Source organism: Puma concolor, chromosome A3, assembly GCF_028749965.1.
Source record: "Puma concolor isolate L17-30 chromosome A3, mPumCon1.1.hap2, whole genome shotgun sequence".
NCBI lineage: Eukaryota > Metazoa > Chordata > Mammalia > Carnivora > Felidae > Puma > Puma concolor.
In genome coordinates this window covers 132,378,982-132,398,898 of record NC_141669.1, presented here as the reverse complement: position 1 = coordinate 132,398,898, position 19,917 = coordinate 132,378,982, and the positions used below count along the sequence as shown (strand labels likewise).

Sequence of the window (19,917 nt, the reverse complement as noted above, 5' to 3'; positions counted from 1 at the left end):
GAATTTCAAGTCCTTGCTTTCATTTTCAGGGATGATTATTGCATCGCTAAAACTACCTGCCAACCCAATTCAAGTCAGGTTGACTATGAATGGCCCAAATGGTAAGGATGAGTCATGAACCAAAGGTGTCCCCTAATTCTACATCTGTGAGGGGACAAATAGGAAGGATGTGATGCCAGGCGCATGTGGCTTTGATTCCAGCTCTGCCACTTATTAGCTATGTGACCTTGGCCAAATCACTTCTGCTCTTGAAGACTCAGTCTCAGTCTGAAAAGGACAGTAAGGTTTTTGAGGCGATTAAGTAAGCTAATGCCACGGACCCGGATGTAACATACACCCTCAGTAAGTTGTCAGCTCCTGGGCTGGGGAATGTGGCTCCTATTAGCCCACACACAGCGTGGGAAAGCAAATTCTAGCCAGAAAGTGGCTTATGTTTATTTATGGCCCGGGGATGGAACTCAGGTGGTCGTCAGTAAGGGCTCGTGAGAGGCTAGAGAAGCCATCGTGATTGCTTCACTACTGAATGCAGAAATGCTCCAGGGGTGCCTGGGTGGCTCAGTTGGTTAAGCATCCGACTCTTGATTTCAGCTCAGGTCATGATCTCACGGTTCATGGGTTTGAGCCCCGCATCTGGCTCTGTGCTGACAGTGCAGAGCCTGCTTGGGATTCTCTCTCTCTCTCTCTCTGCCCCCTCCTCCACTCATGCTGTCTTTCTCTTTCTCTCTCAAAATAAATAAACTAAAAAAAATGCTCCAAATCAATGGGCAAAAATTCCTTCCTTGCCAAGGTGAAGATTTAAGGTACAAACTGCTCCCCACTGACTTCTCCTCTATCATCTACAAGGGTAGACTTACCAGCCCACTGTGCTTTAGTTTCATCATCCGTAACATGTGGACAATAATCACACTTTCACCTCCTAGCCTAATGCACCAAAAGCCTCAGTAATTAGTACTTGCTGCTAGTAAGACTGTTATAAGTGAGACGTTTTCCATTATCGGCCAGACACTCGCTGTCTGGTGGTCAAAGATATCCTTTCTCATGGGGAGTTTTGGCTGCACCCTGATGGAAATTCCAAACCTGTCCCTCGTTTTCTTAAAAAAAAATATTATACTGACCATACTTCTGTGACATATACTGTTCTCTTCAAAAAACGAATGACACAGCCCGTGTCACAGTGTCGACATCTCAATAATTTGATTGGAAGGAAGGTATTCCTCAAGACAGAAATTAGGAACATGCCTCCCAGCCTCTCTTGCACCTCATAGGTAGGCACAGGCCCCAGGGTCCATCCATCAGATGCACCAATGGGAGGCTCTGACTCAGAAGGTATATGGTGGGGATGCAGGTTCAGGGTAGCCTCTGTCCTGATGATATAAAAGCCACCGGCGTTTCAGAGGCAGCTCTTCCAGAGCTCCTGGCTGGAAGGTCAACTGTCCTACACAGGTGGCATAGGCTAGGAGTCTGGGTGCATTGCTGGTGCAGGGATGGCTCTACTGACACAGCCTTGGCTTTGATCCGGGCATGGGTCCTGGCTGGGTGGCCTTCAAGTGTGATTCTCTGGACCACTGGGTGATTTCAAGAACCACTGGTTCATGACCACTGGTGTAGATTCAGGATGTACAACCGAGTCTCCCGACTGGACCCCTCATTTTGCTCTTAGTGTTTCTGACTGGTATGTTTACGGATGGCCAGCTTCCCCCATTACAGACTGGTGAGCTTTCCTTCAATTTTCAAGTTCTGGGGGAGAGGCATGACAACGGGGCATTCCCCCATCCCCTCGCCCCTATGCCTACCACGCATCGACCACATAGGGCAAGGGGTGGCCATCTTTTTCTGTAAGGGGACATATAGTAAATATTTTAGGCTCTGTGGGCCGTATAGTCTCTGTCACACCCACTCAACTGTGTTGTTATAACTGGAAAGCAGCCATAGACAACATGTAAGGAAACGGCATGGCCGCGTTCCAATAAAACTTGTTTAAGTTACTAACAAGCGGTGGGCTGGGTTTGTTGACCCCTGACAAAAAGTTAACACTTTACAGGTTACAATGAGCAAAACAGAACCTTCTGGTGGTGGATATCAACTACGGCTCTAGTCTTGGCTTTGTCCTTGGTGTCCTTGGTGCCTGGTCCTTGGACACCCACATTCACCTCTCTGTCCCCATCTCTATCTACCGATAATAAAACCAACAATGCTGTTTCCTCCCTCCCAGAATGCTAGAGACCAAATGAGTAACACACCTCAGGGTGTTAAAGTGTTAAAAGCACTTTAAAATTCTGGGGTATATTTTCGAGCCGGCTCCATACCGTTTGGATTACTGTAGCTTCATAGTGTGACTTGAAATCTGGAATGGTGACATCTCCAGCTTTGTTTTTCGCTTTCAAGAGTGCTTTGGCTATTCGGGGTCTTTTGTGGTTCCATACAAATTTTAGAATTTTGAGAGGGATTGCATTAAACCTTTGGGTTGTTTTGGATGCAGTGTGGGCATGGCTGAAATCAAAAACACAAGAAACCACAAGTGTTGGCGAGGATGTGGAGAGAAAGGAACCCTCGTGTGCTGCTAGTGGGAATGCAAACAGGTGCAGCCGCTCTGGAAAACAGTATGAAGCTTCCTCACAAAGTTAAACATAGAGCCACCGTATGATCCGGTAATCACACTACTAAGTGTTGACTCAAAGAACACAAAAACACTAATTTGAAAAAATATATATGCACCCTAATGTTTATTGTAGCATTATTTACAATAACCAAATTATGGAGGTAGCCCAAGTGTCCACTATTAGATGAGTGGATAAAGAAGATGTGGTATAGATACACAACGGAATATTACCGAGCCCTAAAAAAGAATGAAATCTTGCCATTTGCAACAACATGGATGGATCTAGGGAGTATAAAGCCAAGTGAAATAAGTTAGAGAAAGACACATCCCATGATTTCACTCATATGTGGAATTTGAGAAACAAAACAAACGAATAAAAGGGAAAAAAGACAACCCCAAAACTGACTCTTAACTATAGAGAACAAACTGGTGGTTACCAGAGGGGAAGGGGTTGGGGGATGGGCGACACAGGTGATGGGGATTAAGAGGACGCTTATCATGGGGCGCCTGGGTGGCTCAGTCGGTTAAGCGGCCGACTTCGGCTCAGGTCACGATCTCGCGGTCCGTGAGTTCGAGCCCCGCGTCGGGCTCTGTGCTGATGTCTTAGAGCCTGGAGCCTGTTTCGGATTCTGTGTCTCCCTCTCTCTGACCCTCCCCCGTTCATGCTCTGTCTCTCTCTGTCTCAAAAATAAATAAGCGTTAAAAAAAATTAAAAAAAAAAAAGAGGACGCTTATCATGATGAGTCCTGAGTAACATACAGAATTGTGAAATCACTATATTGTACACATGACACTAATTTAACACTGTATGTTAACTCTACTGGGTTAAAATTTTACAAAAGAATAGCTAAGAGATTATGCTGTATACAACGGAATACTACGTGGCAACGAGAAAGAATGAAATCTGGCCTTTTGTAGCAATGTGGATGGAACTGGAGAGTGTTATGCTAAAGGAAATAAGCCATACAGAGAAAGAAAGATACCATATGTTTTCACTCTTATGTGGATCCCGAGAAATGTAACAGAAGACCATGGGGGAGGGGAAGGGAACAAAAAGAAAGTTAGAGAGGGAGGGAGCCAAAGCATAAGAGACTCTTAAAAACTGAGAACAAACTGAAGGTTGATGGGGGGTGGGAGGGAGGGGAGGGTGGGTGAGGGGCATTGAGGAGGGCACCTGTTGGGATGAGCACTGGGTGTTGTATGGAAACCAATTTGACAATAAATTTCCTATTAAAAAAAAGAAATTATGGTGTATATTATTCTAATTATGTTTTTATCCCCCAATAAGCAATGAACTCCATGAAAAGAGGGTCTGTGTTTTTACTCCGAACCTTTATTTTCTAGCACATTACATTTCACAGTCGACATAAGTGCTTGTTAAATAAACAAGTAGTTTAGCTCTTGGTTCAGAGGACTTTTAAAGTTAGTGATAGATGTAAGCTCATGTTTGAATAATCACAAATCTACCAAAATGAGCAGCAGTAAGTGTTAGTATAAACCTGTAAAATTGTATTCACAAACTTAAAAGCTTACGGAAGGTAAGCAGAAAAATATAAAGGAAGGCTGTGGGTTGGCGCAAGGTAGTAAGAAATGCTGGTGGCTGCCATATAATGAAGAGAGCATATCCTGTCTGAAGGGAATAATGCTCTTTTGTTCCAGCTAATTCCATGTGGACATGTGGGATCACCTTTGAGAATTTTTCCAATTTTTCAAAAGAAGCTGAAAGTCTGGATTTTGGAAGTAAATTTCTCTCTTTTTTTTTTAATTTGAGAGAGAGAGAGAGAGCACATGTGAATGAGCAGGGGAGGGGCAGAGGGAGAGAGGGAGAGAGAGAGATTCTTAAGCATGCTCCTTGCTCAGTGAGGAGCCTGACTCAGGGCTCGATCCCACGACTCTGGGACCATGACCTGAGCCAAAATCAAGAGTTGGAAACTCAATTGACTGAGCCACCCAGGCGCCCCTAAATTTCTCTCATCTTTATACATTGGCAACTAATCCTCAAGATTAAAAAATGTCACTCTCAGGTCATCTGTAACTCCTCGTATAATTTCTAGAAGACACAGTTGAAAGTTATAATCAAGGAGTAGCAATGTAGAAAATTCTTAGATTTCATCGCCTTTTGATTCCCTGGTTGTAATTAATGGTCTTTCTTACTCACTGGAACATGTTTGATCATCTCAATTTTCAATGATTCTTGATCATGGTATTAATTGTTCTCATGACTTATTTAGTCTCTGCGATTATGGGCACTTTTTCCAGCTCCCGAATATCCACATGGCTTCCTCCTCCAATGTATTCTGGTGTCAGGTCAGATGTTCCCCTCCTCAGCCAAGTCCTCCCTAAACATCCTGTCTAAACTTTCTTCCCTCCCTACTGTCCTTTTTTTTTTGTAGCACTTACTGGCATCTGATATATATTTTTTATGATCTGTCTTCCGCCACTAGAGTGTCACCTTCCTGAAAGCAGAGATGTGTTTCTGTGTTGTTCGATGCTGAATTCCCAGAAGCTGCTACAGTGTCTGGCAAGAGTAGGCACCTAATCAATATGTTGAATGGAGAAATGAGTGATCCTTTTGGCCACTGTTGATGAGACCCCAAGACTATTCATTATCCAAGATGTTGGAAAAAAAATATGGATGTGAGAAAACAGGTTTCTCGTAACAGAAATCTTAACATCAATGTAAGTCTAATCATGTTCATCAGCAACTTGCATTTGGCATGGGAGAAAATCTACAAATCTAACGACAGCTTTTTACATCATGTTTACATCATGTTTACGACAGCTTCCTACGGCTGGTCTCCTGGGAATGGCTGGAGGGGGTTTTACGATGGCCACACAAAAGGGAGCTTGAAGATAAAAGATTGCAGACTGCTGTAACAAATGAAGGGAGAATATCTGAAAGATCCTTTGTAGAATATAAGTTTTTCCCTTTCGGAATACTCTTGGAGGAAAAAAATGGCGGAAAGTCATGCGGAGCTTTAAGGGCTCAGGTTTAATGGTTTAGGTAAAATAAGAAAAATATTGATAAAAGAATGACTTCTGCTGTCACCTCCTGTGAATTTTATCTGTTGTCGAAGTGACGTTAGCACATAGAAATGATTTTAGAAGGGTAGGAAATCCAAAATGCCACCAAATAGCTCCTGGAAGACCTACCCTTCAGTATTTCCCAAGCTTCCTGCCAGTTTCGAGGCAAGTTTGCTAACCTTGGAGACAAGTAACATCTTCTCTTCTGGGATATTTGACAGATAAGCAACCGTTGCTCACTCTGCGGGAGGTACTGGGCTCAGTTTCATGGTTCTGAACCCAGCTCTGGGACACACGTGCTCTGTGCACTACACCTGTCTTGTTCGCCTTTAGTCTCCAACACCTGAACTACAATTCTTGGGAAGTCAGCACACATGTGCGTGTGAATGCCTACCCTTCAGGAGCCAGGCCCTGGCTCATATTCTGATGAACGCAGGGTCTGTACTGGTGGAGGTCAAGTGCCAAATAATTTCTCAATAAATACAAGCGCTTCTGATTATTACATCCATTTTGACCTCTGACGAAGCTTAGTATGTTGGATATTCTAAATAAATGCTTATCGATGGTGTAAAGAAAGAATTTGTTCTTGCTACCGGTGGCGTTTAGTGCCCCTCTCATGGGTACCTGTACGGCCCCCATCATGGCGCTCATGCTCAGGCAATGAAATTGTGCATTCACTTCTCCTTGTCCCCCATGCCATGCATCCTTCAAGGGAGGGGCGGTAAACGGTCTTGTTGGCATCGTCAATGTCCAGCCAAGAGTCTGGCACCTGCTTTTCAGTTCAGAAGTGTTACATATCTGAATGAACTTGTGGAAGACAAGATGTCCCTAGGGCTCAGGTCCCAGAGGCGCTAGCTCTCTCCAGCCTCAAAGAAAACAAAAAGGGGACATCCCCACTCAAAACACAAGTGGATTTTCTCCGTGTCCTGGGTAGGGAGATGCCCTGCAAAGTAATGAATGACAGAGGATTGTGAGAGCCCTGAGAACTCTTTCCCCTACCCCGAACTCCATCTTTTCTTTACGATTTCACACTTTCTTCTCCATGTTCCCAGTCCTAACGTCTCCAACTGCAAAGGTTCGCGCTTGCCTCACAAAGCCGCGTGACAGAATTTCCTTTTAATTAGCACATTCATAACAGCAACAATAATTCTAATCATTAATACGCTGCTCACCCCACTTAGGAACAAACCAAATGGCAAGAAGTCAATGTTAATTTTAAAACACATGTAAACAAGGATCCTGGAAGGCCAAACACAATAACCTTCTGGCATTATTAATGGCAGAGAATGCTTTCCGTGGAGCTTGGGAAGTCAACGGTACACTAATCACACCCCCTCTTCCCCCACTTACACTTTTTATTAATGGAGACCAATTAACCGTTGCGTAGGGACTTTAAAATATATATATATTCTTCCCCAATAGCGTGTGCTTCATGAGGACAGAGATCATGTTTATGGGTCTCCCTGAGCCCACAGTGTTGTCTGCACACAGTAGGTGTCCAATACATCCATGTGGAATGAATGGATTAATCAACTCTCAAAGGTGTGCGGGCAGAGCTCTTGTGAAAGAACAGAGCCCCGATGTGTCAGGACACCATTTCACGAAGCAAGTTGGGCATCAGCACCTTTTCTCAGATATTGAACTGGCCCAGCGTTTGGACCACGAGGCCCTGAGCATTCATTCAAGAATTCCTAAGTGTTACTTTCATTCGGATAAAACAATTAATCCAGTTCTATCTTGGGTCACCGGGATAACCGACTTCCGATGAATATTGCAACACAAAATCCATGTCTACGTTGGCGTTTATCTTTGTGATCGAGCGGGTGCCTGGTCATCAGGGAAAAGGACATCGCTTGGCTTCTTAATAGAGCGTTTCTCACTTTGTGGGGGCTTGCACATTTTCTCAGCTCCCAAGTTTGGGAAAACGGTTGTAGTTATACCTTCCCCACTGAGCACTGTGACATCCATAAGTCTGGGCAATGCGTGGGGCCGCCACCTGTCTCCCTCGCCTGTGACTCCACTGAGAGGCGTCAGGCTATACAGCCAGGACCGCATTTCAGTGCTGGCCCTCGTGACGGACCCGGGATGTCTACGATCATTTCCTCTGCTGCCTTTCATATCACTGAACTGAAGCGATCAGACCTGTCAAGAGCGAGGGCCCCAGATGAAAGGCCAGTGCATTAAGACAGAGCATAATTGCCAGCTTCTGAGTTTCTGACATTAATCGTTTTACTGAAAGAAGACAGTGGAGGTCCTCTCTCTCTCTCTCTCTCTCGGTCTCTCTTTTATTGCCAGTACACAGGAATTATGGAGGGGTGGGGGCTAGGGAGAAAAAAAACCCCTCCACCAACAAGGTTTGCTAATTAAAAGTAATATGTTTTCCCAGTTTTTTGGCAATTTGATAACACAAAACACTTACTTGGGGGCCACAGGGGGAAACAAACTGAGACAGATAAAAAATGTTTTGTGTTCATCCAAGCACAACTATGTTAATGCGTATTATCCCATTAATGCGCATCAACATCGGGAATCGGCTCACCAATGCAAGCAAGAAGCATACACTTATCATCATTTGATAACATGTTTAATGACAGATTGACGGGAGATTTGCAAATGTGAACTGGCATCAGTGTTGCTAACTTCAGCTCCTGCCGCCGCCTCTGCTATGCCAGCATATTTATGTGCATAATTTGATTTCTCAGCCACACTGTTAGTACATTTTTAATATTAACTATGCACGAACAGACAGCCCAACTTAAGTTGCACTGATGGTTGCAGTTCATTAGATTGAAAAAGATGGGCAGACGTGACTGAGATGGAGGCGGCGGTCCAACGCCCAAGAAGCGACGCCGAACAGGCGCGCTCGGCTCTCAACACGCCCAAGCTACACATCTCAACGTTGTCGCAAGCGGCGGAGATCTTGTGGATGAGGGAGTGGGAGAAGGAGAGAGCCCCTGCCCTGGGCGCCCGGGTCGGGAGCTGAACACCGAGCCCGGGCGGCGGCCGCGTGCGTGTTGGCCTTTCCCCCCATCGCCTCTGCTTGCTCCACGCGGATCATGACACCACACTCATGCCCTTCGCTTCCTATGCAGCAGGGGAGTATGCGCTGCATTCTTCATTCTTCATGAGCCCGGGCCACGGGCAGCTGCTCAGGGAAGCCTCCTTGAAGTGGGAGCGGGGCTGCTCGCAGCTATCTGGGGGAGGCATGCTCATCTACCATTGCATTGTGCGCCTGTCACGTAAGGCTTGGGTGGCCCGGATGAAGGACGTCACCTTGCTCCCTTGCCATTTCTTCATCTGCAAGATGGGCATAAGGGTATCACCTACTCCACAGGGGTTAAAGCTTAAAGAAGCCAAAGAAGAGAAGTGCTCAGCCCCAGCATTTGGCACATAGCCAGCTCACCATATATGTTCATTCTTATTATTTTATTTCTGCATTTTTTTTGGGGGGGGGGTAATTTAAAAAACATAGAAGTCTACTCCCCAGGCCTTAGAGTCAAACAAAGCTGGGGTTTCTTCTTCTTCTGCTTTTTTTTTTGTTAGTTTATTTATTTTGAGAGACAGAGAGAGAGAGAGCGTGAGTGGGATAGGGGCAGAGAGAGAGAGAGAGAGAGAGGAGAGAGGGAATTCCAAGCAGGCTCCGCATTGTCGGTTCTGAGCCCAATGTGGGGCTTGAACCCATGAACCGCGAGATCATGACCTGAGCTGAAATCAAGAGTTGGATGCTTAACTGAGCCACACGAGTGTCCCAAAACTTGGGTTTCAACCTAAGCCCTACTAAGGCTGTGTGATGGTTAAATCACAATTTCTGTGGGTTTTGGGTACCTCATTGGCAAAATGGGGTGATTCCAGGGACACATCTGGCATGCTGGCAGGAAGGATATGATGATCAGATAAGAAGGTCTAGAGGGCCGTGGACATCGTATGTGTTCAGTAAGTCAACCTTTATTTCCTTTGGGGGATCAGGACAGTGCCCGTGTTCTGGCTCGTGGAGTCGGTCAAAAGTACATTCAAGTTTTGGCTCTGCTGCCTCCTAACTGTATGATCACCTTTGTGACATTCGGTTTTTGGCCCTACAAAATGGGGATTCAGAATGGAAGCTGCTTCTGGGGATTTGGGGAGGCTGAAAGGAGAGAATACGTGGGAACCTACTCACTCAACGTTAGCTCATTGTTACTAAAGACTGTATCTTTGGGGCTCCAGTGGCGCCTGGCACATAATAAGCGCTCAGTAAATGTTTGTTGATTGGATAGTGAGAGAGATCAGCATTGATATTCGGAAAGGCTCAGGTCAGTCCTGGGAAAGATTTGTCCAGGGAACAAGGCAAAAAGCCTCCAGGAGTCTGTAGCTGAGATCGGAGGGGGTGGGGGGGGGGTAACCAAAGCAAGTATATGGAGACTGGGCTGTTGAAAGTCATCAGATAGTGAAGAGGGCACCTGTTGGGATGAGCGCTGGGTGTTGTCTGGAAACCAATTTGACAATAAATTTCATATTTAAAAAAAAAAAGAAAGTCATCAGAGACACAGAGAACAGCCTTTTCGTGCAAATCAAGGAGGGAGTGGTAACTGGCGTTAAATGAACGCCTACTGTGTGCAGAGTGCTAGGGGCTTTCTTATCTCTTTCTCATTTAACCTTCCCATCAGGCTTCACGTGGGCTATTAGCCCCGTTTTATGGAAGAAGAAACTGAGGTTTGACTGTGGGCCAAGTCTCGAGGGCAGAACGGGGGCTCCAAGATAGACAGTATTCAATTCACATCTGCCAGCTGAACCTCCGAAAGGTCGGCAACCCGCTGAGGGGGCCACCACTTACAGGTGCCAGAGTTTGGACCGAGCCCCACGTGCTGTCTAGCTGCTCCTTTTAGGCGGGAGGCCAGAAGGAAGAAATGCAGAATGGTTAGCCGGCTGCCGTGTGCGCTGCTCCTCGTGTATGAAGGTGGCGTTCCTGTGTCGGGGCGTGTGATTTGTGTCATTTGCCAGCTGCCACGAGGAGCTTCCGCGGGGACTCATCCCCACTCTCAGATGGGGCGAGAACCTGGACACAGGGAAGCCCGTCTGAGGACAGCACTGTAGTGATGCCTCACTCCTGCCTTCTGCGTGTTTTCCCTTCCGACAGGCACACGTGCTTTGCATGCGCAGCGTGTCTTAAGTGCCTTCAAGCTGATTCCCTGCCTGGGATGACCCCTCACCAATGACGGACTGAGGTCAGAGCACCATAGCCCAGCCCTTGTCCCCAGAGGGGTCGAATCCGGGAGCATAATGAAGACCGTCTAGCTCCCTGTGGGATCAGAGTGAGGCTGGGACTTTCCCTGAAATCACACGCATGCCTGGCTTTCTCCCCTTCTCTTATCAGTCTCCTCCGGGGGCACATTCCTAAGAAATGACTGGTCCAGGCACCTTCATACCAGGGTCTGCTTCTGGAAGCTGCCCCCAAGATGCCATCCTCTTAGACCCGGGGCTGCCAAACTGCAGCCTGTGGGCCAAATCCGGCCCTCCGCCTGGTTTTGGAAAGAAAACTTTATCGGTACTCAGTCACACCTACTCGTCCCGCAAAGCCTCAAGTGTTTGCTCTCTGGTCTTGTGAGAAAACAGATCTGCTGACCGCCGTGCAAGATAGTGCTCTGAACACACGCAGCTCTTTCCCACCTCAGGAACTCTGCACATGCTGTTCCTTCTGCCTGGTGTCCTCCTTCCTTGACTCGGTGGCTGATCGATTGCTCCTCACTTTTTAGGCCTGGGCAAAAACGTCACTTCTTCAGAAAGACCTTCCCTGCCTACTCCTCTAAAGTAGCCTTCCGCTATTGAGTTCCTGCCTTGGTTTATTGGCCGCGGTTCCCTCCATCGTCACCAGCCAGCCCATAAGCTCCGGGAGGAGTTGAGACCCTCTCTCTCCGCCTTGCTCATTTCTGGATCCTCATGCCTGTACATGGTAGAGGCCCAAAACTATCTGTTGACTGGTGAGGAAGAATGTAAAACCCAGCTGGGGCTGGAAGTCAGGTGCTACATCACGATGGGCGCTGGGTAATCTGATCCTCATTTTGAATCTGTACTCCCAAAGCAATGGGAACATATTTCATACCCAAGCCACATTAGTGCCTAGACATTTATTGCCTCTGGTATTAATTTGCTTGTTTTGCCACATTATGTAATGGGAGGTCACTTTCTGTTATAAGCTATAATTTTTGAATTTTATGATATAGATCGACCTGCTTCAGGAACCTGGCTCTAAAGAGCCTTGATGTCAAGGGGTCAAGAGAAAGCTATGCCGCGTTAATGGTTTTAATTAATGCATTAATTTCACGGCGCTTTTCTTGGGGGCTTCATATGTGTAGGCTCCACGTGTGAGATGTTCAGGGAGCTTCCTGTTAAGAAAAGGAAGGCACCCTCACGTGCACATTCAGGTGGTTCATTCTGCACGTGGAAGCCAGAATCATCTTTAGAAATGCCAACTGCATCATGCCCTCCCCCTCTTTAGATCCCCTTAATGAACCTCGAGTAATCTAAACTCATCACTATGGCCTGCACATTTGAGTTGGGCTAAGTATTCAAACCTATTTCTCTCTGAGCTCACAGAGTTCCAGCAACACTGGCCTTCTTCAGTTTCCCTCAATACTCCCGGCCCTTACTCGCCTCAGGGCCTTTGCACTTGCTGTCCCTGTCTTACATCCTCTTTTCATTCATTGCAGGACTGGCTCCCTCAATCTTTCATATCTCAGATGTCACCCCTTGAAGAGCACCCAAAGTAAATGAACAGTACTGCCATTCGGGCCCTTAAGTACTTTATTTCCTTCATGGGACCTGAAATGATCTTGCTTACTAAGTTGTTTTCTTGTTTCTTGTCTTTCTCTTTCTATAAGATCCCCCAAAGGGAGGGAAATGGTCCATTTGTTCACTGCTATATACTTGGGGCCTAGTATGGTGCTGAGACGTAAGAAAATACACAATAACGTACTATCAGATAGTTGTAAATTTAATAAGGGAAATCAAGTGATGGGAAAGAGGCATTTGAGAGCGTTGGATGGCTTTCGATCAGGGCTTGGCAAACTATGGCCTGTGGGCCAAATCCAGCCCACCACCTGTTTCTGCAGGGCCCATAAACTAAGAATGGTGTTTACATTTTTAAATGGTTGAAAGAGTCAAAAGAAGAGTGACTTTTCTTTTTAATGATGCATGAAAACTATATGAAATTCAAGCGTCAGTGTCCATCAATAAAGTTTTATTGGAATATAGCCACACCTCTTCATTTACACATCTCCTATTACTGCCTTTACGCTGCAAGGGCAGGTTGAGTGGTGACAGGGACTGTGTGGCTGTGACCCAGAAAATATTTCCTATCTGGCCCTTTATGGAAAGCTTTTGATGACTCCTGACTTAGATCTTCAGAGAAGAGTCCTTGAAGAAGATGATGTTGAAGTTGAGATTTAAATGATGAGAATGGTTAATATAAGGATCAGAAAGACTGTATTTGAGGTCTCTTGGGCAGAAGAAACACTCATGAAACGGAAGCCCTTGTCACTACGCTGTGAGGCCCGAATTGGGACTTTTAATCTGGCAGTCATGGACCGAGTAAACTGGCGCCTGGTGGTGAGTTGAGTCCTGCCAAGAGATAGGGTGTGCTTCAGTGAACTGAACGGCCGTAGAAACCGAGGTCAAACAGGTGTAGTGGTATGGAGGTCCGATAAAAATATGAGTGATGAAATGGACAGTGGTGGGAAAGAGGAGAGAAAGAGGAAGGTCCATCGATCCTAAGCCTGGGGATAGCAGGGGGATAATGGGACCACTCACTGTCATTCAGAATAAGAAAAATTAGTAGGTGTCAGGACAGCGAAGGGATGGCCTAGGTCAAGCTTGACTAAGATGAGCTGGATTCAGAGTCATCTGCGCCCCCACATCCCCCCGGGCATCCCAATCTCAGCCCAAGCTGTAACATGCCGACCCCACCCAATGCTTCCAGGAGTGTGCACCTGACCCACGCTGAAGAGACAACATCCCATTTTTCCCAGTCTTAGGCATTGCTTCACACGTATTGTGACCTCACAGGCCAACTGAACTCAGTCTCCATAGATGGCATTCCTGTAAACAGCACTCTTTCTACTGACACCCCTAGGCTGGGGTGGACTAGAACCCTGGTGCTGGTCCAGGCAATCTTGCTGTTTGTCTGAAAATGAAGACAAAACAGAGGAAATCTGAGCTGAGCGATGAGGGAAGACCAAGTTCCAATGACATCCCTCCTTTGAACCCAAGATTCATCCGCGCATGAAACCAACTCTATCCTTGGATGCACTGGCAAATTCCCTGGTTTACTAAATTAAGTTTGACTTGGTCTGCAGTCGATTATAAATAACAGATTCTGATAAATGCAATTTAGAGTTAGCATGCTGAACAGTTTTAATGATTGTTTCCAAAATAATTTTACGGCCCATCTTTTCAGAGTTAAGGAAGATATTAAGCGAAGCCAAGAGGAGGGCCTAGTCCCCTGACTGCCAATCAAGGCTCTTGAGATGGGAAACTCCTCCTGACACAGCAGAGACAACTGAAGTGATATTGTCTGTCTATCCCTTTAATAAGTGATCTCGGCAGACTCCTATATACTTCTGGGCTGCCTTCTGCTTCCCTGGATTTTGGTTCTCTCCTCTGGTTGCCAGCTTCTGCTCTCTGTTGCCTCCTCTAAGCGACAATCTGGATGGTCTCACCCTTTTGGTCTCACTTGATTTTGTATACCAAGCCAGGACCTTCCGTAGAGTTCATGTTCTTGCTCACACAGGACCGTGTCAGACAGGCGCAAAGACTGACTTAAAGCTAATAGAAGCAAACATTTTTTTAGAGCACTCACAACACGCCAGGTACTGGGCTTAACGCAGTGGGTCTCAAAATGTGGTCCCTGGATCAGCATCCTGCTATCATCTGGGAATTTGTTGGAAATGCAAATGATCGGGTCCCACCCAAGATCCAAGGGATCCGACACTCTGGGGAATGTGTTGAGCCACCTGGATTTTAGCAAGGCCTCCAGATGGTTCTCAGGTTTGAGAACCGTTGGCTTGAAGCATTACCTAGATTGTCTCCTGCGATCCTGTCTATCGAGCCCCGAGGGAGGACAGTTATCCCCATTTTAGAGATAAAGAACCTGCATCCTAGGGAGGTTAGGCATCTGCCCTTGTCGCTGGGGAACAGTGGAACTTGGATTCAAACCCAGGCAGCCTGACCCACAAAACCCCTCCCGTGCTCTCCGGCGAGGGTGGACACGTTACTTCGCGCACGTCTTCCCCAGATTCACATGTCCTACTGCCTTTTTGCTGATTCTTAGGGAGCCTTAGGACCACTTCTCAACCGCCAAGACATTTTCCACTTAAAAATAAAAAATGGTTGCAAGCCTCCAAGGAAAGGGTCGGGTCCCCCGGGGTCCTGGGGACTGGCACCGAGGCATTTGTGATCCGCAGCCTGCAGCCTCCTCTCTTGAAAATCACCTTGTCCTTTCCAAGTCCCCTTTCTCCTGCATTGCATGCCTCCCCAGCTCATACCGTGCGGTTACAGATGCCACTTTGCTCGCGGTGATTTATAAGCAATCGCTAATGCTCGGTTATAATTCCCCATTTCAGATGCGAAAATGGCTCATCATGTGCACCACAAGGGCCTCTCTACGATGATATATAATTTAAAAATTAACACGAGGACAGAGGAGACTCTGCATTTTTGAACTAGGAACTTAGAGATTCAGAGGTTACAACTTGATAAGGTGAGCTCAAGGAATGAGATGAGTCATTAAAACAAATGCCTCTGTTACATGTTTCCATGACTTCAGAGCTTTTCTAGCATCTTCCAGTTCACCCGCACTTGTCAAAGTGCATGCCCACAAGTGGTATATTTATATAAGGGTATTTTTCCCCATTGTTACAAACATTCTCTAATTCCTGACACAGACCTTCCCGATATAAACCATGCTGTCGGAGAGCAAGCAAAGCAGAAAAAAAAATCAATGCTTGATCTCCAGCAAGGGCCAAACAGAGCTGAACAGCACAATCAAAAAGAACTTATGGCGATTCTCTGGAAGAACCTACCGCTGTGTTTACAGCGTCGCTGGCTCTGGGTGGAGATGGGCCCAGAAGACTTTGGACAGTTGAATGTGCAGCACACCGATCTCCAGGGAAGGGGATAGCGACAGTGACAGATGCAGGGCGTGGTGGGAGGGGGGCAGGGCAGACAAGAAAGGCAGGGACGGAGAAAGTGAGCTGATGCAAGAGGGAAAGATAGGGGAAGGATTTTGCACGTGTAATGCTCAAGCTACTTTGGTGCCTGTATTGGTCCAACCTTGCGTGGCTTTGTGACCAAGCCTTTTCCCAGTCTGCTCCGCATCAAGTGGTTGCAATTATGGATTGCAAATTTATTGACATTTGACATCTGCATCAGCCTTCCTCTGATCAACAGAACTCTCGGCTGCCAAACGGAATAATTACAGAAGATTTTAGCCGTCATGGAGATGCCAAAAAGGTCATTAAATCATCTTGAAAAAACAATGTGTTTCTCCATCTCATCTCGCCGGTAAATCTTCCGTTGGAGTTGGGACCACCTAGGGTTGATGCTCAGAGAGGGGGGGGGGGCTGAATTACAGAATGGAGAGAAGAATTAAATTAGGATTGAAAAATAGGAAGGCAGGCACAGCAGGGACCTCTTGTTTTGTGCTTCATAATTTCTGGAGAAGCATAGAGATCGCGGCGTACTTTTGTCAAGAAATGGATTCTCCTCGGGAAACAGGCTGTAATGGCTCCCTCAGGAGTTGGGGGCGGTCCAGGGGCGATTCAGGAAGAGCAGTTGTAGCTAGACGCCCACCGAGGGCCCCACAGTACAGAGCCACATTTGTCTTAATGCTCTACAGGTCTCTGTTTGACATCCTTTCTCCTTTCCAGACAAGCGTGGTTGCAAGTGGCCTGGAATCCCCAGAAGCCACTTCTTCTCCATGCTCGCTGCCCCCCACTTCCTCCAGATCACCATCGTCTTTCCCTTCACCTGTCACTGGCTTCCTGCTTCTGTCCTTGACCGGTCTCACCCATTCTACACTCAGTAACCACTCAGGTCCTTGAAGGATGAACTAGATCATGCCCTTGCCTACTTAAACTCTCTCAATGACTTCTCATGGCACTTAGGAGGAACAAAATAGAAAGTTGTGAGGATGTTCGACAAAGCCCTGGCTTGCCTCACGCCCTCACCCCACTCCAAACACTCCCCTACCCCTCCAGCTCCAGCCCTCCACACTGGCCTTTCTCTGAATCAGATGCACCAAACCTTCTGTTTTCCTGCCTGGGATGTTCTGCCTGAAATTTGTCAGGTGACCGGCTCCTTCTCAACATCCTCCTTTTCCGCCCCTGATCCCCCTCTGTTTAAAGTAGGTGGCCCCGTCATAGTCTCTCACACTACGTTGTATTTCCTTGGCAGACCCGCTTTCCCGGGGCTCCGAGGATACGAGCCGTTAGTATTATTCTCAATGTGTATTCTCTGATTAGAATGTAGGATCTGGGTTTCTTTTCTTCTCGGGGTGTAGCCCAGCACTCGGGACAGAGCCCGGCACATAGCAATTTCTCCAAGAGCATGAATTAAAGGACAATTGAACGAAGGTCTCTGATCGTCCTGCCACAGAGAATGCGGGATGGTTCGACTCATTCACCTGCAGGCGTCTATTGACTCTGTTCCCATGGGCATGCGTACCTTGAGAAAAGGCATTTCTTAGCCCTCGTGACAATGTTACTCCTCTGGGCAAATCATTCAACAGTGGGTTGGGTGGGAATGTTTCTCACCTTCTCGTACTTTTGTGGGCTGCACAGAACCCGAAGACGCCTTCCTCCACTTGGGGCTTCTCTCATGCTGCGCTCTGTGCTCAGGGTTTCACGCGCTTTATCTATTCCATCTGCCTCACTGACGAGTGACACACGCATTATTGTCATTTCACACATGGCGGATGTCAAAGAAGGTTATGATCACCTCCTAGATACTGTCCCTTTCTCCCTCCCTTCCTTCCAATATTTATAGAGTCTGCATGGACGAGCTAATCAGGTGCAGCCCCCAGCCTCCTGGACCTTAGAGGTGGATGCCATCTCTACCTCATAAACCAAAGGCTTCGGGGGGAGTCCGGGGCTTCACCACTTCAAAGCCCTACAAAGCCAACTTCATGAAAATGACGTTCACATACTTCAATAAGGCAAACCTGTTCTGAACATCTATCTCGGAGGTTCAAATGGTAAGTTTATATACCTGAGCAGGAGCCATCACGTGTGTATCAACCAGCTTCTCGGCCCCATCAGCATCCCCTCTCTGCCATCTTCTCCCCAAAACACGGCTCTAACCATGCTGAACCGTGTGCGTTTTCTGGAACGGACCTCCCACTCGACTTCACTTACAAGGCTTCCCTCTTGTCATTCCTTTTAACCACGGGGCCTCCCCCTTCTCCACCGGCTGGCTCCTTTACTCATTCCAGGCAGCCTAGATCTCTGCTCATTTGGTCAGATGCCCTTGAACCCTCTTGTCTCCCACGGGATGAGTACTTCCCCTGGAATAGCACTGAGCTCAGCGTAAGTCTTGGTGATGTGACGTCCTTCCTCCGCAATGGACTGTCCGTGTTCTGAGGGCAGAGCCGGCCTCTGTGTCGCTTATCACCGTAGTCCTTGCACGGACCGCAGCCCCCAGCACATGTTTACTGCACGAGGCACGTTTTCATATTTGTCTTCCCCAGATGGACGTTCCCGAGCCGCACAATGCGACTTGCTTCCAGCACGTTATCATTGCAATTGTCGCGGTTATTAAAATCTTGAGACACACGAGCCCACTGTTGACTCTAGGGCGGCTACATTTTAACAATGATGAGAGTAGCTCTCTTTGAGGATTTCTAGGTGCCTGGTATTATCCCAGGAAGAGACTCCGCAGGTTTGCTGTCAATTTCTCTTACGACGACGTGAAGGCAGCCATCATGCAGCCACTTGACAGAAGAGCTTTCTGAGGGTCAGAGAGGTGACGTGACCTGCCCTAGGTCCCTCACCTAGAAAGTGGAGATGTGGTCCTGGGACCCAGGCTTCAGTGACTCCAGAGTCCGTGGACGTCTGCCTGAGTTTAGCTGCCCTATCGCCTCCCTCCTGAGATTTCCAGGCATCAGGACGTCCCTGCGTCCCGAGACTTTGTGACAGGCCTCCCCTCCACTCCGGCATCCTCCCACTTCTCATTCTCTTACATTTCTGGGATAATGAGGTCCTGATTGGTCCTTTGACTTCTAAGCCAGAGCAAATGCTACCCAATAGGGACCCATCTCCATGGTTACCGCACACCAGAGAATGCACCAGAAGGTAGCACAGGGGGATGCAGCAAATACGGGGGAGGAGGGAGTCATAAACAATTAAACACGACAAAAACCTCTGGTGAACCAAAATAGAATTATTTGACTGTGAAATCGAGTAATGTAGCATTGAAAATAACATAACCTGAAACATCAATTTTTTTTTTTTCCCCTCCATAGATGAAAAAATACCAGATAAACCCATGCATGGTGAAACTGCCAATATGTTGGAGGGCCCCAGTGGCAGGAAGTTGTCTCAGTCAAAGGTTTGGGCTTTTGGGATACGGATATCTTTTTTTTTTTTTGTCCTCCCCCTGCCCCTCAAAGGGCAAAGTAACTTGCCAATACCTCGGGGCCGGGGTTCCCATCTCACACTTTTCCTACTTTGGTGCAGCGCCCGATGGAATTTAACGCAGGGGATGCCAGAAAGGGGCTGAGAGACGTTTCGGCCAGAATCGTGGCTCGAGGGAGGAAAGTCATTCATTCGCCCACACTTGGTTTCCAGCCCTGCAGCCGGCGCTCGCTGTGATCTTGGGGATCACGTCACCTCTCTGAGGCTGGTTTCTTCACCTGTGAGCTGGGTGTCCGTCAGAGTTGTTTGTAGAGTTTTGGGTTCAGATTGATGGAGACAATACGTGGGGACGACCCAGTACAAGAGCGGGACACCTTAAATGTGCCATAAATGTCAATCCTCTGTCAGTATCGATCGTGACAAGGACAATAGTGGTAGCGGACACAGCCAAGCACTGTTTGAAGCACTTTCTTCTTACCACCTTTAATCAACCTCGTCCCCATCATTATCCGCATTGAAACTCCAGCGCAGACCTTGCGAAGCATGGCCCAGCCACTGGTGATTTTTAACTCGAGCAAGTGGACTTTTTCAAGGTAGCTGGGGGCACAGAGGCAAAGCAGAAGTCAGAGGGGAAGAGATGCACGGTACTGCGATGCTCCGTGCTTTCTCGGGGCCCCCCCGAACACCACCGGA

General features: G+C 47.3%; 1 protein-coding gene across 5 annotated transcripts in view; it reads right to left on the bottom strand.

Moving 5' to 3' along the window:
- TSHZ2 (teashirt zinc finger homeobox 2) overlaps positions 1-19,917 on the bottom strand; it is a 458,377-nt gene that overhangs the window by 159,812 nt on the left and 278,648 nt on the right. Inside the window, exon 3 of one of the 5 annotated variants that reach the window (XM_086702511.1) lies at positions 12,570-19,821. The exons of the other annotated variants lie outside the window; for them this stretch is intronic. The gene's annotated coding sequence lies outside the window, so the exon portion shown is untranslated. Of the gene's footprint in view, positions 1-12,569; positions 19,822-19,917 lie in introns of those variants that run through there. 5 annotated transcript variants of the gene reach the window in all.